At 43.7% G+C, this 27,115-nt stretch overlaps 1 protein-coding gene and 1 long non-coding RNA gene across 7 annotated transcripts in view; both read left to right on the top strand.

Annotated features, from left to right (window-relative positions):
• LOC128873116 (RNA-binding protein Musashi homolog Rbp6) overlaps positions 1–27,115 on the top strand; it is a 760,808-nt gene that overhangs the window by 45,456 nt on the left and 688,237 nt on the right. The gene's annotated exons all lie outside the window — the stretch shown is intronic.
• The window catches only part of LOC128873125 (uncharacterized), a 190,623-nt gene continuing 167,767 nt past the window's right edge, over positions 4,260–27,115 (top strand). The window contains exon 1 of the long non-coding RNA XR_008456333.1: positions 4,260–5,428. This is a non-coding gene — a long non-coding RNA (uncharacterized LOC128873125). The remainder of the gene's footprint in view (positions 5,429–27,115) is intronic.

Genomic DNA, 27,115 nt, shown 5'->3' with positions numbered 1-27,115 from the left:
TCGCTGCGGCGAAGTTATTAATTTCCCTCCGCGGTCGAATCTCTCGATTAAATGGCAGCAATAACGTCGAGTTTATAACGCGGACTTACTATTAATTAATAATGCGCCGGTGTTGCTAATTAGAAAACGCAGCGACGTTCCACGGTCTTGCATCTACGATTACTCAACGCGTTCTTCGTGGATGATTTTTCCGTTGACTTCTGATCTTTGATGGTGGGGGTTGAATTCGATCTGGTACCGAAGTCTCATACATCGAGGTACGAGGCTTTGATTGTAGAATCATGGGTTAGGTACGAATTCAAATTTATTTCCTAATATTTTCTGTATTGCTATTTAGTGAGACAAATTGAATATATAAATCTATTATTTCTCGAAATCCGTATCTTTCTGAATTCATATTGCGTTGTTCAAATTGGCAATTTCCAATCTACTGTTTGCACGCGAGAAAAATGCAACAGACTCTGTCCTCAGCGTCACAATTGTCCACACCCTTCGAAGAACGAACGATGTTGTTGCAGTGAATATTTTTCCCCATCCTCGACGCGTTTCACCCCACGTGGATCGGGATTCCATGGATTGGAATCGTCGAAAGCGTCCTAACGAGCGAATCAATCGGCTCCACGAGACGGCTGCGCTTGGAAATGGAACAGAAGTCGGTAAACGGATTGCGTGGCAGCGTTCCTGCGGGCAGCGACCAACAATAACAGCTAACTCCTGCCGGGGTTCGAGACTATCGATGCTAATCGATCGCCAAGCGATATATCCGCGTTGACATAACTCGGGAATTTATCGGCACCGTTACACACGCCGGTATAGCTCGATATGCTAATAAAGGACTCCCGCGCCATGCTAGGCGTAACATGAACACCGGTGCTACACCTATGTGGATTTAACCGTGTGCCTTATGATCGTGACGAATGTTTGATTCTGCAAATTGATGCACGGACGCGCCGCTTCTAATTCTGGCGCCGTTCCAGCGTTTTACTCGGACGATTCTGCATGTCGTCGGATTATTGTTCGGTGTTGACGTTCGTTTCGACGTTATATCTATTATTAGATCGACGAAGGATTTTTTGTTCCTTTATGAATTAAATCTTGTTTTCAAAGTGAGGATAAAAAGAAGAAACATCAAGAAACTCGCTCTTTAATATGATATTTAATTTACTGATGATAGATTACTGTTCAGAGTATTGCGCCTTCTCTTTTGTATATATATGTAAATAGACATCTGTTTAATCAGTTGGTGCACCAATAACTGCGCCAGACAGAGTCTCCTATCACTCGTCGTTCGAGCTAAATTCACTATGGGCCCATCATACTTAAATCCAAACAGAAGAATTCTTCGCGGAACAATTCCACGGAGGGTTGTAAATCGCCGCGGCCCGCACTCGATTTCGTCGACTTAAATTCACAATTAGGAAAATTATCCTCGTTTCGCCCCGACTCGCCGCTTAAGAAAGAATTCGTTCCTTTCTTCCCTTTCACGTAATATCGGAATTCCGTCTCGCAGTTATTTTGCGTCGCTCGGAACGCCGCCCCCGTCGATTCATAACATTTGCGACCCCTTAAATTATTCGTTGCACCGTATTCGTGAACTTTCCAATTTTCAGCAAGGTGTACCCTCGTTTCGTGCGCCATTGTTGCTCCGTTGTTTGCCAGAAGCTAGGGGCCCCCCTGCCCCCCTACGTTTCAGCCGTGCCAGGCACGATGAAATTTCCACCGGGAGCTTTATTCCGATTTTTGCGAATGTTGACGTTTCTTTTTCGCCTCCTCTCTTCGGCGCTTCGTCCAATAGCGGGTGGCGAGGTTTTATTCCTCCCTCTCCCCTTCGCCCCAACCCTCCGAACCCCCGCGTGCTTGCAGAGGTTCCCGTTCCACGGCTGTTCGGTTCCACTCTGCTCCTTTCTGAACACCCTCCCACGGCACGGAGATCCGTTTCCAACTGCCTCGATGTCAGCTCTACGGCCAGCGAAAGGGAGAGAAAAAGGGGATGAGCTCGTTCTCAATCGATATTTTAAAGAGACTGCGAATGCTTTCGACCTTTGCCGTGAGATTTGTTTTTAAAGCGCGACTAATGCGAACGATTTGGGGGTAAGCAAACGATTTCAGGCGGAGTAAGTGCTGCGTAATTCCTCCACGCCCATTGTAGGCGCCGTTGGCAAATTTATTTATATGTAGGCAAGGGTGAGGAGTCGTTTTTCTGCTGACAATTTGGAGCAGACAGAATTCAGAGATACGATTGGTTTATTGATACTAGAATTACTGTTTGCTTTAACTTACGAAGCGACTCGAGATCCCCTTAGAACTTCAACTTTGTCGCAAATTAAATAAATTTGTAATATCACGCTTTAAGATCACGCAAGATGACCAGTTTTTATTTTTCGAGTTTATTTCGGTGAATGTATTACCTCGAGCAAGCTTCCTATCTCGGATTAAATACGCTTCTAAGCGGCTTAAATCGCGACTACCAGATAAACGGATTAGAAGTATGTGTAATGACAGAATCTAAATCCGACGGAAGTCTTTTGAGATTTCCCAGACGAAGTAATATTTGAAAATGTATCCAGGGAGGGATATAAGAATTTTTTAATATTTTAAAAGAACGTTTAGCTCCTATTGAACAGAATTCAGATCTTCGTACCTTCTTACCTTCGTTATTTAAAACGTACTGGAAATACAGAAATCGATTCAAAGCACAGGATTTGTACGAAAATACAGCGAAACAATTTTTGTGTTTTATTTTCTTTGTGCACCCGTCGACGAAATAACATGTAGCAATAACACGAACATCCTGTATAACTTCGCTTTATCGGACCGAATTTATGAATAATACTCGATAGTATAAATAGTACAAATGAAACAGAATTTGATGTATGCACACGTGCGGAAGTGATTCAATTTTTTAACATATGAGAAGCATCAAAGCATGTTCGGTGTTTCGAATAATTACATGTTTTATTCAAAAGTATCCACTTGCGCCCATATTAATATCGACACACGGTACACCGTTGCAAACTCAAAAAGTCGCAACGAAATATCACAGTTATTACCCCGCACAACTGCCAACTTTCATCAGATCTTACAATTTAATATTCCAAACCAGCCCTCTCGATTATTTCTCGCCGCAACACGTAAGTAAGTCGCAGCAAACACAGAGATAGGAAACAATTAAAACCACATCGTTCCACCGTTCTGTCTCAACGCTACTCCTCGCCATTAGTACGTCGTCTCGGTTGTGCCAAACACGCGGAAAACAGCAAAGGCTGAGCGCGTTTGTTGGTTCTCTCGCGAAGGGCTTCGGTGCGGTCGAAACGCATGAAATTTCGTTATAGTTTCGCGTCGTTCGCGACAACTCTGGCGAAAGACGAGCAAGAACGAGCGTCTGCGGGGAATTGCGCGAACAGGAAACGCGTGCATGCAGGGACGTGCAGGGGGTCGATTCGGTTGCTTAACGTTCTCGCTGATCGACGAATGGGGACAGAAACGGAGGCAGCTCGAGGAACGGATTGCGGGTCAAGAAGCAAAAGAAGTAAACTCGGGTCGGTTGCGTCGCTCGGAGAAGCGACGGCTGCGGGAAACTGCGAATAACAGTTGGCTGAAACGTGCTCGGTTAGAACGGATCCGTGTACTCGACGAGAATCCGAGGAGCAGAGGTAAACAAGCCCGGCCGAGCGATAAATTTCAGAAAATCCAGGAAGCTGCCCGGTAAAAGGATGCGATTGTTCGGATCGCCTTTCCGCCCTGGCGGTCGCGATCAGTCAGGAGAAATTAGTTTCCCCGCGGCGAACGCAACGGAGAGATGTTTATCATGGTAACACCTCTTCGTTCGCTGGTGTTTCTGAAACTCTTGGCTCGTGACTCCGTTTCGACATCTGTTTATAACCGTAGCCGTCGTTTCACGTGATTGGCGTTAGTTGACGGAGATAATGGTGCGGCATTTATCTCGGTTCCTTATTAATTTCACGATAAAATGGAAATAACTCGATCCGGTCTTAAGAGAAACTTCTATATCGCGTTGACGTTTCGGCCGAGTGAATGCGACTCTTTTCATTGATGTTTTCTATTTCTAAATCTATCAAAGCATAGATTTCGATTCTTTTGCTAGAAAAATTCAAGAGGATCATCCTCGACTTCTCACCAAATTAAATCTCTTGCTCGTCCCATCATCGAAGAATTATCCCTCTTCATCGTCAACAGTATTAAAAAGTCTTAAAGATAAGTGCCAACATGTTCTTTAAATCGTCTCGGGAAGCGCAACTCGGTGAGTGTTACTCATTCAGAGTTATTCCTCGATATCGAAGCTGGACGTTAACGCTTGCCGAGTTTTTTTTTAGGGGCGCAAGAATTACGGGGATTATGACAGATAACGGCGAATAAACGGTGGATATCAGAATAATGCCGCGAGTGGAGTAGCCGTCGTGGAAATAAATTGCGAAGAACGGGACCGAGGCACGATATCCGGGCAGAGGGAAAAGCCAGGAAGCGAGGAAGTTGTTCGTGCAGCCGGCTCTCTCGCTCGTCCGTGAATCGAGGCATGAAGTATACAAGAATGCTAGTGCAACGAAATTAGAGAAAAGGGGGAATACCGGGCTGAAAAGCCCCAGGTAAAATAAACCACACATGGCGGCGTTCGTTGCGCGAGCGTGGGCGCTACACGAACGATAAAGCTGTAATAATTGCTGCGATAATAAGTCAAATGAGCCGCGAAACGCGTTGTTGCGCCGCGTAGTGCAGAATGTTTAACGTTTCAAACGGAATAACACGGATTCGCAGCTAATTTTAACCGCAATTTGTCGTTCAATTTCGGTCTCCGACTGGCGCAATTCGAGGAGCTCGAGAAACTAGCGAATCGCTGTTTCGTTGACGCGATGTCAACTATCTTCGTGTGGCATGAGAAAGTGACACGGATATCTGAAAAAGTTCATGCATGTTTTACAAATGTCGTATGCTTAAAGTGTATCACAATAGTGATCATTGATAGGTGATGCAAACCTTGAGGTCTATGCAATAAAAAAAGGCTCGATAGTAGAAGGGTCGAATGGCCTCTGTCACAGTGAATTTCCTGCGCAACTCGTTGCAAGCGAATAGACTGTTACGTCCACAATCCAGAAAAGACATAACAGTTTTCTGTGTTCGGAAACGCGTGGGACGTTCGTCGAGGAGGAATTCCATCCGCGATAGAAACGATTCTCCGATTTCAGTCAGGGTGTTTCGAGTTGTGTCCCAGACACCAGCTTCTCCCCTTGCGCGCTGCATTACGTAACTCATAATTCCGAAGTGGAAGCCGCCGACAGGCGAGAGGACGAAACCGGTATACATATAGCAACGATTACGACTGCAACCATCCTTGGACTCGACCCCCTCGTGAATTTTAAAGCGCTAATCACCAGTGTCAGATATGGACGAAATTCTCATTTGGATGACAAATGTAAGTAAAGAAGGCCGTAAGTGCTATTTTTGAAAAGTAAGCCTTAGCTTACTATAATATTTTTAATTTTTTTTTTTTTTTTTTTTTTTTCGTGGAATGCCTCTAGGGGCCTCTTTAATTTGGTCTTGGGCCCCACGAGAGCACGTATAACGGCTTCAGTGGCTGCCGCTCCATAAAAGTTTATGGTTCACCTCGTGGAAGGTGCAAGTCCGAGTCGGGGCGTTTCTCCCTGCCACCTGGTACCTTCCGACACTAACAATCGGAACGACGATAATCTTTACGAGCCGCCATCGTTCGAATTACAAATAGCTTTCGTATGCACCGCCGCCTCTCTACTTATATCTTTATCGCTATTAGCGGTGCCCCCGTAATGGATCGTAACGTATAGGTCGATTCAATTTCGCGGCGACGCAACGCGTCCCATTACGCGGAAGTAATTCCCGTGGTTCTCATTTAGATAAAAAGTCCGGAATAGGAAAGTTCTTTAAAAAGAATACCACTCGGTTCACGTTAAATTTAACAAAATTCATACGGCATTCATTCGTAAATTGTAGGTGAACGAAATTCCTGTTCCCTTTGTTACATTCAAGTTATCTTAAATTTAACGAATTGAATCCATCTCATTTTTGACGAATTAAATTTTCATTAAAAAGAAAAGTGTACGGCCCGACTGTTGGCGTGTTATTTTAATTCTACAGCAAGTATGAACGAGCCTCCAACTTTTCACTACTATTACGTGCTCAGTTCACGTCTGCATTAACATCTATCTATCAAGATGCCTCTATTTCGTTCATTAATATATAATTTAAAACAAGATAAATGCCAAGCACGAAGCCTTTGATTCCTCGTTACTATCACGTACTCAGTCCACGTCCGCAATTACGTCCCGAGATACCTCTGTTTACCTTATTAATGTATCGATTGCGCGCAATAATTTATGATTTGTGGTGGTCAGCGACGCCGACGGTTGACAACTCCGCGAATTGTCGCCGTAGATCTTGATCGCCTACCGGTGAAATGCTTCGATTTCAATCGGCCGAGTGCGCCAGCACAGACGCGCAAAGTACCAAATAGAAGTAGCACGCACGAGTGGACACACGATCGCAGACGAACGGGACGGGCTTTTCGAAGTTTAATTGCGACCGGTTACACCGTTGTTGATTAACATCGTTAGTTAGCTAACTGAAGTCGAGTAATTTATTCCCAGCGAAGCATTACGCAAATTCCCATTGATACGCGCGGAGTGTCAATCAGTGACACTCTCCTCGGAGTTCGTGCGTTAACGACACGTGTTTCGGTTTACTGGCTCGCGAAAGGAGTAACAAGCGATCGCAATTAACCCGTATTGTCATTTTATCCGAGTCCAGGGCCAACCGCCTCGCTGTTAGTTTTACATTTTCGCGCGATCCGTGTTCCCTCCGCACCCCACTTGCGTTTAGCCAGATTTTAATGCTGTCCGTCGGACGTTTTACGCGTTCGCGTATTATTTCCTCCTTTTGCCTCAGTTTTCTCCTCATTCGTGCCGCGGCGAAATGGAATTTCGATGGAATTTAGCGGAATTTTATGCGAAAGGAAGCAATAATAATTTGTACAACCATTGGTGCTCTTTTCACTCGTTAATTTTAAAACGTGGAATTAAGACGTTATTTTATTTAACGTATTACTCTGTGCAGGCTTCACTGCGAGATCACTCATTCGATAGTAGGTTGCACGAGCGAATTGCTTGTTTAAATTGTTCCACTTATTTCAATTTACATGTAGGTTGATTTTTTAATAGAAGATAATCTTCCGTGTGGTTATATTTGGTAGAATAAAGGAACTGGGGTGATCGAGATTAGCGTTGGTGTAAGAAAATAATTGTTTCCAATAAGCAATTTACGGTCGAGAAAAAGAAACGTAATTTTTAGACTCGATTGTGATAGCGTACATCTCCTACGATCTTCAATTTTAATTAACGGTTGCGCGATTCTCCGTGCAAGAGATGCTCGATGGGCAAAGGTCGCAGAGCGATTTCTTGGTCAGTTTCGTCGGAGAACTTCTGCTCGGCCGAGCGTCTTAAAGGTCCCGGTGCACCGTTAGAGCACCGCTTCCTGTCGTCTAAATATACGATTCTCTTATGTCAGAACTTTAGAAATGGTTGGTCATTCCGCATGGCGGCGTCTACGTCAGTTTTCTTTAACTCCGCTTCCAGGCGACGCGACGCGACGCCGTCGTCCTTGTCAGGCAATCGTGTTACACCATTTGAATTCCCCGTGAACGCGGGACACTGACGGCCACGACTTAAACGCTGGCGGGAAATTTCGACCGGAAGTGTTCACTTGGATTCGAAGGTTTACGCATTTTACGTGAGATAAAAGAAAGTGGAGCTTCTTGGTATCGAGCATTGGATATCGATGGCTGCTGGCAGGAATTTCTCGTAGAATATTTTATAATTTGTTGAAAATTCAATTTGAGGGTAATAAATATAAATAACGATTAAAATAATTGGCCTGGCGAAGGTGGAATATAAATTCTGCAAAATGCTGCATTTATTCGAAATAATCAGTGACAGACACATACAGTCAGTCTCATAAGTATTCGTACCGTGTATACAAGTTGAGGAAACTAAATTAAACGATAGGTTTTACGTTCCCAAATAAATGTTTCGTTACAAAAAATGTACACAAATAAACTTTGCACTTGTATATATTTATAATGAGAAATTTGTTTGAAAACGTCAAACCTACCATTTCGTTTAGACAAATATCTTGGATATTTTCACTTGTAATTACGAAAGTCAAAAGAAAAGACTACTACGAAGGAACTATTCCGTTATCTTTTCCTGTTAGTAAGCATCTGGTGCTCCGTGTTTGCGTCGACGATCCGATTCGATCATCGATTGCGATAAGAAGGTAATTCGTGTAATAAAGCCTGTCCCTCATTACGCTAATTAGGAAGCAGATCGTGTGACCCGCGTACTCGTGTTTTCTTTTTCTTTTCGCGTGCACTGAACGGATATATAACGTAGCCAAAGGCGTTCCGGCGAGTAACACGCGCTCGTTTTTTTTTTTTTTTTATCAGCTAAACTGATTATCAAGTTCAGCGGAGATAAGCGAGATATCGGAGGCAGTAAAAGTATAGCGTATCGAACGATCTGAATGAAGCGTTGCGTGACAGATCCTCGCGCACCGATAGGAAATCAAATAACTCGGCGATAGTGGAGTTCTTTGGAGTATCGAGTACGGAAGGTACTACGGAAGCAACTACTTTGCGTTTATAGAAAAATTTAGCGAGTCGTGGGAAGTTGTAGATAAAAATGATGACGTACGAACGAAGTATTATCAATTGCGAGTGCCTTTAAAATAGTATAAATCGAACGTGAGCTTTATTTCGCATTTGATACGTTAGAGTGAGAGAAATAGCGAATGGAGATATACATAAAGTACCGAAATTAGCTAAAGAACATAAAGATAAAAGATAAAAGATGTAAAATAGCAGATGTAATATAAAGTAAAATAGAATAAAATAAAAAAGAATACAGAAGCATTAATTTCGATATGGTTCTTGGTTTACGAGCGATAGGGAGCTGGGTAATGCCATTTTGTTTGATAATATAAGTGTAGGTTACGGCGAAATGCTAAGAGAACTTGTAATTAACTAGAACCAGTTAAACCATATAGTGCTATCGTCGATGCATACAAATACCGGCGTAAATAGAAACAGGGAGCAGTGGACAGACACGTCAGACGGGTCGTCTGAAAATGAATTCTCTCGAAAGCACAGCTCGAAACCGTATTACGGGAAAATATTCATCTTCACTTTCGACACGTTTTTCAAAAGAATAACGTTCCTTTACAGCACTGCTTTCGTAGAATAAATTTGCCAAATCTTTTCTGTCCCGAAGCTGACCGAGAATGAACTCGTGAATAAATCCCTCGTGTAAGAGATTCGGCATGAACAAACGCGCGAGTTTAATCGGATTCGTCGCGAAAAATTCCAGGGGGAGAATTCGATAGAGAGACGTTCCGACGAAGCGTTTCGGATCGATGGAATTCCAGGGTGCGCGGAGAACCGTGTTTGTGGATAGTTCGTAAATTTACACGAACCCCTGGCAACCCTTACGAGTTGTCGTCAAGATGACCGTTCGACGCTAGCCGAATTGAAAGTTACGTAATTGATTCAGTGAGGAATTCCGTACGTGGCACCAGGTGCTGCGTGGTGTCCGCCATAAATGTACCTCTACGAAAGGGAGGGGAACTATAGCAAGAGTTCCCGCAAACTTTCCATCAACTATTTGCTGATTTTCCAGCGTAGGACATCGATCCGTTGAACAACTGATGTTTACATTACCGAGGTCCGTCGGGACGAGCCGTGCGTGTAACATATTGGATTTATCAACCTCCGGTCGACGGTGTTGTGAGAGGTAATAATTGGAAAGAAATTTGTACTCGTCGATCTGAAATATGTCGAGCATCCATCAGTGCACCGTAAAAACGTGTTGAATTATTCGCGGACGGTGGCATTATTATTGACGCGCTTTATTGGCTTTACGATTTCATCGATTCTAGAGAATAAAGGGAAGAAAGCTAGAAATTATTTGATGAATTATTCGTTTTAACTGACGCGGTGTTTCCATTATTTGTAATGCCGTTTGGTGATATCGTTGGGCTAGCGGGATTTAAACGTGACCCAAGTTAATTATTTAACCGTCCATTTCAACTTTGACGTTCACTTGCACGTACCGCTTCTTTCGTTTTTAATGCACCGTATAAAAAGATTCCTTATGTTTAATTTAATATCGGTTCGAGTCTCTCGTTAGCAAGGGAGAATTATCGATTCGGTACAGGTGGGTTCCACGGAACTCGGTGAAATAAATAAGTAGGCGAAACGTACACGTTGCCGTCCTGATAAGGAGGATTCGTCTTATCGACGTTTCGATTTTGCAAGTAACAAAAATTACGCTGCATTTTACGAAGACTAATACGAAATAAATTTTCGGCATTTCAAATCAAAGATGGAATTTCGGGGCTCCATATAAAGAAACACCAGTCCTTAGAAGCTCGAAACTTTTTAAAGCATAAAGAATCATTCCCCTCGGTTTATCATGAAAGAATGCAACACCTTCCAAGGTAAAGGGAATATTTGATTCACTCATAGAGTAAAGGAACAACCGCATTCAAGTAATATCCTTGTACAGCTCAACTAGTTTCCCGATAGACTTGAACTAAATTTCCATCTTCCTCGGTGAAGCATCGAAGCTAGTTTCCTGGAATTTATTCGAGATCACAAGATTAGCCGAGCCATCTCGTATCCACCATGGAGATTTCGGTCGCGCTCTCTCGGGTGGTGTATAAATCACGGGAATTTCGATTGCTCGTCTCTGCAATATATACAGCAACGGATCGTTACTCGATTTACAGGATTTAAGCGACGCATTATCATTCGGGGAAAATCGCGAAATTATCGGCGCATTTACGCTCTCGGCGGTGCACACTGCGGCCCCGTTTAATTGCGTTGATATCGCGAATCGCAACGCGCATTTTTCGTGCGTCTTTTTCTCGTTGCTCCCTCGCCCGGAAGAAATAACGATGACGGTATCGAGCTGGAAAGGCGATTAAAAACCCGAACTCGCGCGGGCAACCGCGTTAAATCGCGATCATAAATAAACGATAAATGACTTATTGAATTTTAACGCGACCTTCGTCTTTTATCGTTCGCGCTGATGTGCGATATTTATACAACTTATTCCGCTAATTGTCCGAGCCTCGCGTATTTACGTTATCGTTCCATCGTTTGAAATGCGCTGGTTAGCTCAGGTGTCGGCTTGAGACACGTCCATTCAAGCAGTGTCTGGTTTTCTGAGTGTGTCTGATGGTAGTTAGCATCAGCGATCGTTTCACTCGGTAAATTCTCCCATATATTTGTACTGGGTTACGTTATAGGAATAACATTATGCGTTTATTGTGTTATACGAAACGTATAATATTGCTACGTTACGCACGTGTTCTCAGGAGCTGTACCGAGGTACCCAAGCTATAAACATGTAAAGGATTAATGGAACAAAATGTACGTAAATGTCAGGCGCGAACAAGGGTGTCGAAAGTTGTTTTCCACGCTCTTCTGAAACGCACAAAGCGCTTCTTCAGCGTCTGTGCCCTTTCCCCTCCTCCTACCTTGTGAAACACCGCCCCAAACGCAAAATCTTGCTCCCCAGTCGCAAACAATGGGAGAAACCGTGGAGGGTCGCACGTGGAGCGCCACATGTCGGTCAGGAGGTAGAGAGCATTGTGCCCCGAGACGAGTTCACCCGGTTTGAATGGCCGTCGTCCCATTTCGCGAATGAAAATGACCGGTAGTGTGATTAACGTTTAATTGCTCGCTGGGATTCGCGTTTCACACAGCGGGCCGGCGTCCGCGTCGTCTGGTGTCCGTTCACAACCGTGCGTCGATAAAAATTCAAAACCGCTCATTGTATTCAAATTTCGCCGCGTCGCTCGGCCGTTCGATGCACGCGGAACACTTGTAGAACAAGCGGGTACAGAAAGGGGAGAGAGACACGGCCTGGAGGCAGCACATGGTGGTCATGCCGCCACGGCGAATCCAGTTAAATAGCCGTTTCGTCGTATTTCCATCGGCCGTTCGGTTGATCGAGTCTTTCGTTTTGCTCGTACCGCCACCCAGAATCGATGAACGCCCGATACGTCGAGCTCCGACCATCGTGGGCGAAGGTTCGGTTTGATGGTTTGAGGTTAGCGATGCTCGGGATCTCCGACCGTTGGATCGCTCGCGATTCGAGACGGTCGATTTCGTTGTCTCACTCGGTGCAATCAAGGATTGCAATGGGGACAAGTCCGTGGCTCGATTTTCTCAACTTTTGGTTCATCGTTGAGCATTCGAGGTATTGTGTCCTAGATTGGTAGTTCAGGTTTTCAGAAATGTAGTCTTTCTCGGAGGTTTTCAGCAGAACCGTTGCAACTAGTTTATTATAGCTAGAACGTGGATAGATGAAGAGAAATGTGAGTCGAAGTACGTTTTGTTGTAAAAATGTTTCTATTGCATACGTTATAAGTATTCGCAGTCGAGTTACGAGACTCTATGGTTTGGTCTTATAGAACATTCTCTCGTTGAACTAATAGCTCATATAGCGTCTAATAAAATGTTTTTAATGTAAATAAATCCAGAAGTTGCGGTTTAATCCTTGAATCTTAAGTGTACGGAAGGAGATACAAGGTGTCGCAATAGAAGGTTAATGACGTGGGTTGCCATAAAAGGAAGAAAATAAGATTATACAGACGTGTACTTTAATCCTACAAATGTCATCGTATGCAACCGAACCATCATTCTAGGAATTAACACGCATACCAATACAATTTATAATAATAAACTCGGCATAAACAGGTTCCCGGTACCATATTGACGCGGTTAGAAATGAATTAAGTAGGCGAGATGACGAGGGAAATAGCTAATCTCGCAGCAACACATTTTACGACCAACTCTTAATCTTAAACAGCCTAATAATAAAACTGAATATACGGGATGACTGGAATAAGGAATAACAGTAATAAACAAAGTACACTCCGCGTTTACTATCAATTAAATGTGAATGTTACGAGGAGAACTTTCTAAATAATTTCTCAAGACAAGTACAAGTTGCAATTTCACGAATCAGAACCGGTCACGCAGGATTAACCTACTCGTATCTATTAAATTAAAACGATACTTTGATACGCGAAACGCGAAACGCGATTAATATTTCACTTTTAGCCTTTCCAGAGTTATTAAAATGTCTGAACGAAATATACAATGCAATTTACGATACAAACTAAAATTATTATTGCATCGTAATGTTCCGTAATAATAATTTTATACAGTGGTAGAGACAACAAAGTATAAATAATACAGTGTCTACGAGACGACGAGTGAAGCGGAGACCGTGTTTCAATGTGCAGTGGACTATGCAAAACATGCTGCACTGCGCTGCGCTGCGTCACTCTGCGCTCGATGCGCGCTTAGTCCTGAGAGCGGCCATAGACGTAACGATCTATCGTACGATAAATCGTACGAGTTGTTCGATACGACTGTTTGAACGATAACCGTAACGCGTGTGGGGTTATCGAACGACTTGTACGATGCGGTAGTATCGGATAGTCGTACGGCACTGCCATAAACCTGTCGAAGAATTGCAATACGCTATTATCCACTCTTAAATAATTTTTATACTCTACCGGCTCATTATTGCGCAATTTTCGTAATCATTTCATGGTGGAACAGCTATTTCTGTTGAAACAGCGAGCCTAACAGAAATTAAAAATGAGTTCCCGAATCCTCGTTTAAATTTGTGCTCATTTTTGTTAGTAGATTCGTACCCTCTGTCTACTGAAATGAAATAAATGATTCCAAATCAATAGTTTCATTTATTTTCTCAAAGGAAGAAAATATTAAGCAAAATCTTAAAATAAATTTAAAAAACAAACGTTCGATTAGAATACCATTCATGAACCAAGCTACAATAAGCCTAAATCACTCTACTGTTAGTGTTTGTAATTGCCAATTGTCTCCAAATATACACCTCATAGAAATAATCACGAGCATCACTCAGTCAGTCAACAAGTTAAATCCGTCGAAATCGATCCCAAATCCGAATCACCTCGCGTCTCCTCTTCGCTAACCAGTCCGTCCGGCGAGTACGTCGCAGTGGCTAAACAGTTTGATCGGTTGGCCTCGCGTCAGGCTAAACAGCGAAAGGGTTAATCATCCCCCGAGCGTCGGAGGTCCGCGTCAGCCCTGACCTTCGATCAACCACCAAGAGAAGTCAACACGACTGCAGCTGGAAATCGTGTCGTTGGAAGAGGATCCGGTCCTCGAGTGTTCCTGCTCCGCGTGAAACTCACCCCTTCGGTTTGCACAGTCTCCGCAGGAACGGGTGCGCGATTTCTGCAGGGTGGACGAGGCTTTAGGCTTGGTCGCTTACGGGCGGGGGCGGCCGTGCGGGCGCGTGGGTTTCAATTCAACCCCGAAAGCGAGACGGGGATACGCCACGTGAGAAGAGAGAGAGAGGGGAAGGGGGTGCGAGAGAGGAACGGCGAGAGAGCGAGTGGGTTGGGACGGGTTGGGTTCGCCGGCTCACCGCTATTGATTTTTCCGTCCAGACTCGCGGCCTCTTCGTTCCACTTTCGATCCTCTCCCGACTTTCTCCGTTCCACCCGCATTCCCTTGCTCTATCTTTCTCGTTCCGTACCTTTCTGCCTCTTCCCGCTCGCTCGTTTCCACCCTCAACGTTCCCTCCTACCCGGAAATACTTTCTCTCTCTCTCTCTCTCGCGCCCCTGCGTCGGCCTCATATGCATTTCACTCCTCCGACCCCTATCTTGCCCTCCTTCTTTGACCCTCTCTTCATGGTCTCTCCACTCCCGTGCTCCACGCCGCGCCAACCCCCTTTTTCACACGTGCGCGAGCGTATTTACGCGCGTGTGCACGCACACGCACCGACCAGCCACGCGTACGTTCGCGCGTGTAAACGTTCTTCTGCATCCACTTCTGTCAGAGAGGCTGACGACGCTGATTTTCGCACCCCGTCGACCGTTGCCGCAACCGATCCTCCTATTTCTGACCTATCCTCTCTTGTCCCGAGATCTCTGGCCACCGACGAGTCCCGTTTCCATTTAACTCGCTGATTCTTAACCTTTTCAAGCTCGCGGTACAGTTTTCGAGATTTTTATTATTTTTTTTTTTTTTTTTAGGAGACAATTAATATTTTGTCGGAATTACGAAGAGGGTACGTGGATATAAACGGGTGTTCTTCGGTGGTGATACAACGATGTAAAGGAAAGTAGTTTGAAGCTCGAAGCCGCAGCTTTCAAATCCAATTGAGCGATTTCTCCTGCGATGCTTCTTCGAGCAGTGGCACCACTGATTCCAAGCTGATCGTGTTAAATCGTTTTAAGTTCCACAAGTTTCAGGTCATGCACGGTGTTGAAATAACTTTTTTCTTTATTATCGTAATAGATATTGTATTAATAAAAGAGGACGAAGTGCGAGTTAAAATCGCATCGACCTTACTTATCATATCAACCCAGAAAAAGTGTTTTCTCACATCACGAAAATCTGGTACACGAGTAGCAGAAACTTTATTCGGGTTGATTACGCCCGTCCGCGTGCAATAAGTGTTCATTGAATGGCTATTTATCAACCGCAAAAAGATGACTGCTTCTTCGATAGTGGGTCTCGAGTGACCCCTTATCCGCCATTCGAGGGTTAATCCGCAATAACTGCCGGGAAAAGCAACGATTATTTGGATCGTTTCGGGATCGTTTGTTCTGCGTCGATTCGATCGTATACATTCCCCAAATATAAGCTGCAGGGGGATGAGGGATGCGGCGGAGAGGGTGGGTTCTGGTAACGGCGGGAAACGAAACGATAGTTTGGAATGTCTTTCCTCGATGCGAATTTTATTCTTTGATTCTTGTTTGATCAGTATTTCCCGTAGTCGGAGTGGCTCCCATGGACATCCCATTATTCCGTAATGGTATCTTCCCGGAGTAATTACGCCCCGAGATGTCTTGCTTACCCGACGACGATTCTTTCGTTGGCGGAAAGTTTTATCAGTATGTCAAGCGAATGCGCGCGTTCCAGAATATGGTTGCCCGGTTGCTAAGCGAAACGGCTGCAACGTCGCGTTATGCAGAAATTCTTTTATTGCGGCGTTACGCCGGATTTATCGCGTTAGTTGTTAGGCGTTATGAACTCGCGTAATTAAAGGGACGGGAATTTGTTGACCGTTTTGCAATTAGCGCTGGAAGGATGGACTGGCCGTGTACAGACTTGTTCAAAAGTGTTTCACACGCGCAAAATCGTTTCTTATTATATATATATATATATATTCAGTTAACTTTAATTTCTTTGAAACATTGTTTAAGATTATAATGAAATATATTTGTATAATGTGGTCTACTGCTAATTGTACGAATACTAATTTGTAATCGTACAAATGAAATCATTATTTCAAAATTAGAGAAAACGAGCATCGAATGCTCAAGGCTAAGATCTCGTCATATAACTTAACCGACCGGTCCATCGCGTAGAGCGTCGTTGTTCGACAAAGCTCCTGAGCTTAGGCACCTTCTCCCACTCTGTCTTCGTTAACATGGTGCAGGGAATGCTAGTTGATGCTGCGTTACGTGGAGCGCCCCGCATAAGCACGATATGGTATGCAGGTAGGAACAAAGCCGCGTAAATGGCTCCATACGCGAGCAGCGGTGATATAGAAGCGTAAAAAAATTATCTGATCACATTTGAAAGTTAACATGGCTTGCTTTAGGGGCTGCTTGAATTTTTAGAAGTTTCAAGAACGAGAGTGAAAGTGGACTCAAGATCAAGAATACAGTGTCTCAGTGTACAGTGTCAGTAAGCATGAATCAGAATTCAATGACAAATGGTTAAAGAGTTACGCAGATAAATCTTGTCGGTCGTTCGAGTCATTATCAACGTTCCCGTACACCGTTGGAAAAACCCCACTGGGCGCGTGTAACGAGTCGTTTCCGCAGGATCTCGCGAAAATTATCAAACTCGGTCACGAACAGGGCTACCATCTGTATATAGGCGTGTTGGCGCGATGCACAGATGCAGATGAACGCGGCTCGGAACGAGCAGATGCAACGACCTGTCACTCGTGCGCAACGAGATAACGAAGTGACGGAGCGTTCCCGCTTCTGGCCAGTGGGAAGAAGGCCAAGGAAACCGATAAACAGTCTAGACCCGATAAGATTACCCAACGGATAGGTCGAATATGATAAACTCTTAATAACGCCGGCAGCTAGGGCCAGCGGAACACGCTGGTGTGTACAAACGAAACTAGACTGCGTTTAGGAGCGAAGCGTGCTCCATCGAGAGTCTGCCGCTGCTGATCGCGCTCGCGATCCATCAAGCGGCCGTTCGTTCAAGAAATTCTTAGCTGTCCGTGTTTTTATGACCGACCAGCCTCGGGCGTTCCTGCAAAACAAGATTCAGGCAACAGCGTAAGGTGGGAATCACGGAAATGTGACGCACTTCGACGTGCCATGAAATCGCTACCAGCACTGGCCACTGTATGCGGACTCTGTTTACACTGGTACCATCAATGGATAATTGCGCGAATGTGTGCGAATGATATTCAGCAGTGCAGCTGAAAAGACCCGTTTTAGATCGCGTTCTGGATCACCGACTTCCGCGACCGTAGTGCGAGCATTTCCAAAAGAACAGTTAGTTTCAAAGAAATTTCTCACCAGAGAAAGCGTATCTTCTTCTAAATTTATCTTCTTGTCGATCAGAAAGATTTGATCAATTTTGTTCCTAGTGTCGTAAGTAGACAAACGCGTAGACGAATAATTTCCTCGACATCATTTTTTTTTTGGCTCGCAAAGCCCCAAATTTTGTTACGGACCATTTCTTAAATTAAGCATTCGGGGTAGTATCTATACGAATCTATGAGTTTGGCATCGTCCCAATCCATACTGTTTGTTTTGAAAACAACGAGAAGAAATAACACGGGCAAGACTATCGTCCACATTCCTGCAACACTGTTTTCTTAAATTTAGTATAGAATAGTTCAAGTATAAACAAGCTCAGGTTTGACCCATATTTCTCTTCAATTCTTCCTTCAACGCTCTATCTATTGGAAGCTTACTTACAGGCTATTTAATTCCAGCGTTCACTTTGTAGAATTTATCACCCGTGTCGCTTCGGTAGAAATTAATGCCAATCTAGATTAACATAGTGTGCTAATGCTCTTGTGACGAATATATGAATCCTCTTCTAGCATACAACGTCTTTCTAAATAAGTCGCTAGATAAATATTCGAGGGTTCTCATACCCAGATCAAAATTACCAAAACTACCCCTGCCGCCGCAATTCAACTCACAGAGATTGGAAGGTTAAGTGCACCTGGGAATTCGTTTCGACGTTCGTCGATGTCACCGAAGGTATCGATTTCCCGTGAAAATAACGTATCGCGGTGGCTCTTGAGTTTAATTGTTCGATGTCGATGCTGCAACGAAAAAAAGGGCGGAAAACCCGAGCGGAAAAATACCCGTCCGAGTGGATGCTGCGGAAGAACGACTCACGAGGTATTTCAAGTTCAGGTTACGCGCAGGAATTTAAGGCAGGTTGCTAATTGCTTCAGGTGCGTCTCGATCGCGATCGACTCCCGTGTCCTGGGTACTTCGTTTCCCCTCCCGTGTTGCGAGGGTGTACTTGTTTCCACCGCGTGCTTTTGTGCAGTTTTGCCGGGAGGTGGCGGTTGCGCAACCGTGTGCTCGAAAGGCCGCGGAAAAATATTGGGAATGCTCGCGGGAAAGAGAAATTGCAAATGCGATATACGCAGAGTTGGACTGGGGACGTGGGTGGAGGAGATTGGAGTAGACGCTCGGAGGAACAACTTCAAACTATATTTCCGTGATCAAGTTGATTGGATAGCGGGTCGCTGAACAATACAACGCGTTCCGCAAGAAAAACTAAGAAGTCTGGTAAGGGAAGTTACGCGATATTCAATTTTAGGAAACACACTTTGCCAACCGTCCAACCGGCGGCTTACGACCACTTTTAATCATATCGTGCCGCTTTTATTCGGGACTCTAAATGGCCGTATTAAGTCTCCGTCTGTTCACGGGGAAAGATTCTTCTCGTCGGGGATTATTCGAAGATGGTGTTTATGTTTTTACTGGTCCGCGTTTTACGAGCTGGAGCTTCGAAACCTTTCGAGGATCGCGATTCGGTGGTAGGTTCGTGATAGCATGAACGCTTTTATTGGTCGACGTTAAACTCCTCGAGCTCCTACCTTTGGTATTATAAAAATTTAACGAAACGAAATTTGATTCTTACTGCCGAGAGAATGGTGTATAAAAATTCTATGTTTTTTAATTAGATTATTTAACCACAAGACAGATTTTTCGTTCAATTATTTTTATAATATGAAATTGAGCTGTAGGATTTTAAATGTATTTCAAATGTAATATTCGCAAATTATTAGTATCGTATGTAAATTGTACGATTGCCTTTTTCCAAGTTCTCAACTCTATTCAAAATTCTCAGTTTCGACCTAGTTATTATTATCTAAAGTGAACACGCGAGATTCGATATTTGTTTCCGAACTGTACGTATAGCTAGAAGCAACCACTCGGAGTTTGACTATGTACAGACTGCAAGTTTTAGTTTCTGTATATATTGTGTACGGTATATTGTATATTTCTCGTGCTTCTAATTTCATTTTCGCGAGAAATAAGCACGTGTTAACTACGGGCTCGATAATATTTAATTCTTGGTTTGGCTAAATGACTCGCTGGCTGAAAGCATCAATTTTACGTTTAACTCTGAATGTCCTACATATTCTAGTAATTTGTGATTGATCTCCGCATTTATCATTTCTAAACTGTACTTTGCGTCGATATCTTATCGTAACGAGCATAAGCAACTTCGGCCAATAAAGGCAGAACACGCTCAAACGGTTCTAAGCCATCCGTTATTGTCGGCATACGTGGCCGCGACAAAGAGCTGGTTCTGACGAGGAGATCGACTGCACTGAATCATCGTGCGACAACAGGCCAGCTCAAGTAGAATACTTTTTTATGAATCTTGGAACAGCGTGGAGGTCTCCTCCGCGTATTTTTCCTTTGTATTCATACCGTTGCAACGCTCGTTGCATCGTCGCATCACGGCGCCGATAGGCATGCATCGCGAATCGTTCTCAAAGAACATTGAAAAATGAAAAAAAGTATATATCCGTCTATAGTCTTTGTACCAGCGAATGGATTTATTATACAATCGAGATTACCGGATCGCAAATCGTTTGACATCGGACGCATATTACTTTGAGATAATTATATCATTTTCGGGGATAATGACAGAATTCTCATTTATTTGATAGCCATGCCATGGTTTTAGGCATTTGTTCGTTCACGGAATATAATTTTCCAAATAGATATTTGGGAATCGGGGTCGTGATAGAGGCACGTGTAAAGTTTCCGTGTAACACGTCGCGTCACTTGTAATTTTCTGCAAAATTTATCCCGCTTTTATGACGCTTATCCGCGCCGAAACGATCAAAGCGCTGTCAAAGTAGCCGCGGTGGCTAAATATCGTACACACCGGGTCGAATCAATAGAAATTTCGATATTCGCTCCTCACGCTTCGAAGAACGTTCATACGCGAAAGAAGAATGCAACGCTTGGTGCACCTTCACTGAACGAGATAATCGCGTTTCGCTTTTAATTTGCCGTAACTTTCGGGTATCGTTCACCGTATCTCTACTCTGCATCGAATATAATTTCGTTTACAGTCGAATCTCATCGTGTGTTACCAAACCGCGTTACGGTCAGTCGAAACAGTATTTTTAACGTTGTTATTTTTACGAGCATACGTTACAATTTACGATATTGCTTAAACGTCGGATTCATTCGAATTACGACAAATTATGATCGAGCTCCATTCCATTAGAGCCCATCTAAACAAACGAAGAATAGTAAATTTCTAATGGGTTCCTGTGTAATCACTCTTAATTCTTCGTTATAATGTCTCTAATCAGTGGAAGGCGACTCGTTAACCAACAATCTTCCTTCGAAACGGTGCACCGCCATTCACAGAAATCGATATTAGTTTTCCATCCGGTCGTTGCCGCCGACAGAAATTTTCATGTCGCACGCTTCGCGACTTCGTCTAGCCTCTCGTTTCTTTTCCGGGTTTCCCGTGGTATTATTCGAATTTCACAGTATAATTCTCGCGTGACACAATTCCGTGGAAAAATAAAAATAAAAGTGGAAAGCTGGGAAAACAGGTGAAAAAAGGAGCACGTCGACGCGATAAACGCGAGCGTCGCGGCAGCGTTTCGACGACGTAGACGAAGAGAGATCAATATGCGACGGACGATTTTAAAATGGAATTAGAGCGATTCGTTTCTCGTTTCGCGGGTGTTTCCGGCCTGTTTACCCATCGGAATCTCCGGTTCCCCGTGATACGTAAACAGTCGTACGGCAGGTATCGAGACGGCTGTTTTCTGACTGGCCTCGTTTCCCCGTCCCGACGGCTTTTCTTCGCCCTCGCCTCCCTTTTCCACCCTCTTCAACGGCCCCCGTTCCTTTTCATCTCGACGGCAAATCTCCGACCCGTTTTTCAGCTCCGAGCGCCAGGAGAGGCGCGCGTTAATGCGTGAACACGTCTCCGGGCGTATTAAGGCCGTGTGTACCTCTTTACAATCTTTCCTGTTCCGCGGGGCCCCGTATTAAAACACTTTGCCGACTCGCAATCTCCTCCGGCATCCATTGAAACGCCAGCCTGAGTCTCGCTCCAGCGCCCATTGAACGAGTTTCCCTGGAACTCTCGGAAGTGGATCCCTGCCTTTTTTGTCAATCGTCGTTCCGCGCAGCCTTCTGTGCACATTCGTTAGGCTACTTGTAGCGACGCTCGAAGCCTGCGCTCGATGATCGACGGGGGAACCCGTGCCCGTCGCGGCCACGTTTCTTCGGTCCTCGTTTGGGGATGAAAGAGGACTCTAGTTTTCAGATGACGTTTTTGTACCGAATTCGAACGACGGAGTCTTTCACCCATTGTTTAAGTGATGCGAGGGTGGACAGTGTTGATTTCGGTTTGAGATGAAAGTAAGTAGATAGCAAGGTGGATGGATAGGTAGACTGTATATTATATCGATGATACGTTTCAGACATTCCCTATTAAATTGGGGCATGAAAGAATGTCGAGTGGGACTCGACAAAATAGTTTCTGAGATAAAAGTTGATGTCGAGTCACTCTCGACGTAGGAGTGCAAACGGTTAAGCTAAATGGAGTTTACTGAAAGAGAAATAGGGAATATAAAGAGTGTGTTTATTTATAGATGAATAGGATGAGGATGAAGACGACAGTGCAGACTTACAAGAGATGCTCTACGAACGTTAAGCTACGTATAGAATAGTACGTATGCACATAGATAAGCAGAAAGCAGCTATGATCACGCAAATAAAAAATTTGCTAATCCGAGGAGTATGAAAAGTCGATAGACATTAGACACAAGAATTTTTTACTCCTTCATATCTTGTAAACACTTCCTCTATTCGATGTCTATCGACTTTTTGCATTATTGTCGCCAGCAAATTCTGTTTTTGCATTAGCAGATCTGGTTTTTATCATTCTTCGCAAATAACTTAATGGTCTGCACTGTTGCACGGTCTAACGAACGATCTATGTACCTGTCAAGCTCTACACTGTTACCGATAAGGAAATATGAGATCGTAGAATGGGATTACGAACAGCACGAGAATTATAATAGTAGCAGTGTAGATCTAGATGAACGGACAGATCGTTCATTACATGGCTAAAGAAATTATTCTTATATCTCAAGTAAACGAAAAATAGAGTTGCTAAAGCAAAAACAAGAAAATGGTAAAAGACAGAAGAGGATAAAAGTGGCGAGAATAAGTTTGCATAGAAGCATGATAAAAATGAGTAAAAATGAGGCTGCGAGTGATAGTATCGGTGCATATGTACTTACACTTCTTTTAAAAGAAGCTGACGGTGCCGACTTTGTCACTTGAAAGCGGGAATTACTTCCCTGCAATCACTATACACATATATGTAGAGGAAGGGTCTCGTCGAGAGCTATCGACTGGCACCGCTCAACAAGTTGAATAAGATGCTTGGAATCAGTTCAGTCTCGGTCCTTGTCATCCTTCCATACATTTCATGATTGAGTTCACCAAAGAGTTCTCTACACGCGACCAAGTTGCAAGCACATTATTCTCGTAATAATAAGTCCACTCGTGTTTTCTTTAATTCTCATCACAACCTGGATAAATACCATTTCTTCGTACATTCACTCGACTCGCTTCACTCATTAAAAAATACATTCACTCGATCGGCAGAATTCACGAAGAGATCCACCATGCGATTTGGCCTAATACGAGTACACTCAACTGATTACGTTGCACTCTGTGCGCCGTGTTTGTCCAACTTCCGCAACTGGTGTCACGCGCAATCGTTGCAACGAAATTCTCTCGAGGACGAGGCAGGGCACCGAAAAGAATCGCAACGCGACGATAATAGCGCGGTAAAATTCCGATTCCTGGCATTGTACCAGGGCTAAGGGGTGGATAAGGATTCGCTGTAGCATTTGCCAAAGGATTCGGCCCTCGGGGGATGCAATATTCGACGGGATGTGGGCCGTGAAAAATACGAGCGAGGGGAGGGCGAGCGGATTCCGCGAGCGTGCACGCTGGAAGATCGACGAGTCCCGTCGGTGGCTCTGGGATGGAAAAGATAGAGAGGAACGCGAAACGGCGACTCCGCGAGGGGGATGGGCATCTAAACGCAAAGGGGATCCCAAACTTGAGCAGACAAAAAAAAAAGGAGAAATATACTGGAGCGAGAATAAGATAAACAAAGAGAGGGAACGCGGTCGCGGTAGCCGCGACGTCGGATTTGAGGAGACGACTCGTAAAGCTTTGGGAGCGAGGCTTTTCGCCTCGAGTTCAGTTCTATCGTTCTGCCTGAGTAGCACGACCTCCGAGCGAACCAGAATCTCGTTTCGATAGCGCCGTGTACACTCAATTCTCCTTTTACGCGCGACGGATACGTTTCGAAGAACGCTGCGTAAAAAAAGTACGAATATTGCTTATGGGGAAATAAAAAAATTTGTTCCGTAACTTTCGAAACCTGTGTAAAAAGCAAAGTGAAACTATCGAAGGAGAGAGGAGGGTGAAGACAAATCGTGCAAGAATGTCTTTATGAAAGTTCAACAAAGAAAGCTTGAAAATCCATGAAGAGCGATCAATACGGTTTCTATTGCGAGCTGGTTGGTAACCACGTCTTTACGTTTGTTGTGCTACGTCGTTTCACAGTTTTGTGGATGAAATTAGGTTTTAAATAGGTGGCAAAAATAGGTTTTTGAATAATGATTCTAGGATTTTGGTTTTTTATAATAAAGTATACCTTTCCTTTGATTTGGAATTATCGCAGGCACACTGGTTGCTTTCAATATTGTTTTTAGGCGTAAACCAAGGCGTGTCAAAATTGAGCTGTAAAACGAACGGTAGCCGTAAAAGTTTCTGTTCGGATAAACTTCGATACGCTTCTACAAGGCTTGTAATAAATTTTTGTAGGGCTTCCTTACACGGGCCAAACCATTCCAATCCAAGTATAAACTTTCAATTCAGAAACATAAAATTGGAACATTAATAAGTTCTCAAACCTCTGTCGAAATGTTTTTCTAAAGAAATGTACAGAATATTGTATCGTTGTAAATAATAAAATGCGAATTTAATATTGGGAGGAATACGCGAATACGTCCATAGTTCTCACCGGGAACTTTCTCTGAATGCACACACGCGTCCGCAGCGCGTTGGTTAACGGAAGGTGTGAAAAGTGCACAATTCGCGCGCGTTTCGACACTAAATCTTCCCCGCGAAAAGTATCATCGAGCGTAACACGAGTTTAGTTAAGTTCGGTTCGCTAAAACTTTTATAGCTTCGGAGTGCACCGCGCTACGCAAGTATCGTGTTCCGGAATTTCGTCACAAGTTTCTAGACAGTTATCCCCACGGTCAACGCGACGCCGACGGTCGTAGAACGCGAGGAAAATCGTCTGCAGCTTATGAGAAGCTTTCTAGAAATCATACCGAGGTTCTATCGCATCGAGCTGAGAAATTTGAACAAGGCCATCGCGCGTATCAATTTGCCGGAGGAGTTTATAAATCCTTGAAAAAAGTTCCCTCGCCAAAGAGAATAAAGATTTTACGGTTCTGTCGCGAGTAAAAACAGAGCATTTTATACTTGAAAGGAGGAAGCACTTAACGATTCCTGTTCGGGTTTAATGGCACGCTGACGATTTTATACGGGGTTAATATTTTTATGGACCGGTGTCATAACCGTTGTGTTGTCGTACGGAGCTTGGACCGACTTTGATTAAGAATGAGAAATGGAATTGAAGAATCAGTGACAGCCAGTGGAGAATATTCCCAATGAAAGGGAGAATAAGGGCGAATTCGTTGCGAATAATGGTGGTTAGAAACGCGACACATGACGGAAATAAATTCATATGTAGCAAGAACTTCTTATCTCAGGAACAAGCAGTAATTCATTTTAGATGTTTTCACTCTAGATTTAAGAATTGAAACTTTTGAAATTTTTTACACCGTAAAACTTTTGTGATTATTTTTTAAAGTCCCTCACAATTTTCCCCCGTATTCGACATGGCGAAGAGTGCAGTTGACTTGCGAAGGAAGCGGGTCAAAATTGCGGCGTAAAACCTCGAGAAAATAGGAGGGCAATTTTTCCGCGAACTAAACAATTTTGCAACAATACGTAACGGTTTTATGCACGAACGCGAGCTGAAGAGCGCATGTAACGCGTTAAGTAGCGTTGCACCGCTACAGACAATATAAATGTGGTTTATTAACCATTCGTCGAATCAAACACAGAGCTCAAGTAGATGTTATTAATAATTGGAATCATTGTTGAATGTAAAATTATTTCGAACATTCTGCTCGTCGTTACCAGACGTTTCGATCTGGAATCCTTCTAATTTCCGCAACGATAAACAAAAATTCAGCTCTATAGTACAGTAAACAAAAAATATTTCAAGGAATGTAACGACACTATAAAAATTTTTCAAATGAAACGCAAAGTAGTCTTAGTTTTGATTCATCATGTATACGAGTATCATTGTTTTATATTTTTCAATTTATCGTTTCATCGTATTCCACGATTTCCGAGTAATTATTCATGGAAGTATTAATACGATTCCACATTTTTCACCCATGCTGATCGATATTAATATTTTCCCTGCGCATAAATCTGATTGATTTCCACCTGGAAACCTGTTACCATAATCACGTCCCAGTTGCGAGAGGATTTGCCGCGACCGGTTCATTTTTACTCTCGCGACCAATGATTTATGGCGCCCTGTCAATTCGTAGGATTATTAACCGACATGATTGATTTCCGTTGCGCCAATGCTGCTGGTAATTATATTCGACAGCCATGCTGGAAACTCGGTTCTGTTTTTTGTTTAATTAGAAGTGCAAATTAAACGAACAGCGTAATCGCGACGCGCGTCCTCGAAAAGTACAAATTAAATAAACGATTTCAACGTAATCTGCTCTTTAGATTTACGTTTTCAAATATCGAAAACAATCACTTTTCTTGTTATATAATTTTAAACATCGTTGTACACGGCAATTTAAACCCGCTGAAAGCAAGCGCCCTACGACACTAGCGCCACTAAATACTTAATACTTGTCCAGGTGATTGATAACCGTTATCGCGTGCACGGCTGATCGTGTCATAAGTTATTCGACGGCGCGTGGCGCATTTCCAACGTCTCATAAGCGGCTCGCGATTCCGATGACGTAGCTCCACGGTGCATCGTCCTAGATTAAAACCAATTAACTCAAATAAGGCAACGTTAATAGCGTCTGTAAATTGCGCCAGTCAAGCGACGGGCGGAGTTTGCTTTAAAAACATTATCGGATAATCGTTCCACGGAACTCGGCTCGGCCGTGCCTCTTCCTCGGGCTTCGCCCGAGATTCAGGAATTAAAGAAAAAGTCTTTTCTATTCACGCTTTATGCGGCACCGTGCAAACGCGAGTAAAAGGACACACTCGCATCTTTCAGACGGAAGCTAGGGATCCTGGAATCTAACCTACATTACGCGAATTGTGTTCGCGGCCATTGTCGCAGTTATCGAGCTACGCGG

The sequence above is a fragment of the Hylaeus volcanicus genome, chromosome 3, assembly GCF_026283585.1.
Source record: "Hylaeus volcanicus isolate JK05 chromosome 3, UHH_iyHylVolc1.0_haploid, whole genome shotgun sequence".
Lineage (NCBI taxonomy): Eukaryota > Metazoa > Arthropoda > Insecta > Hymenoptera > Colletidae > Hylaeus > Hylaeus volcanicus.
The sequence above is the reverse complement of the archived record's forward strand: the minus strand, read 5'-3'. Positions and strand labels throughout refer to the sequence as shown.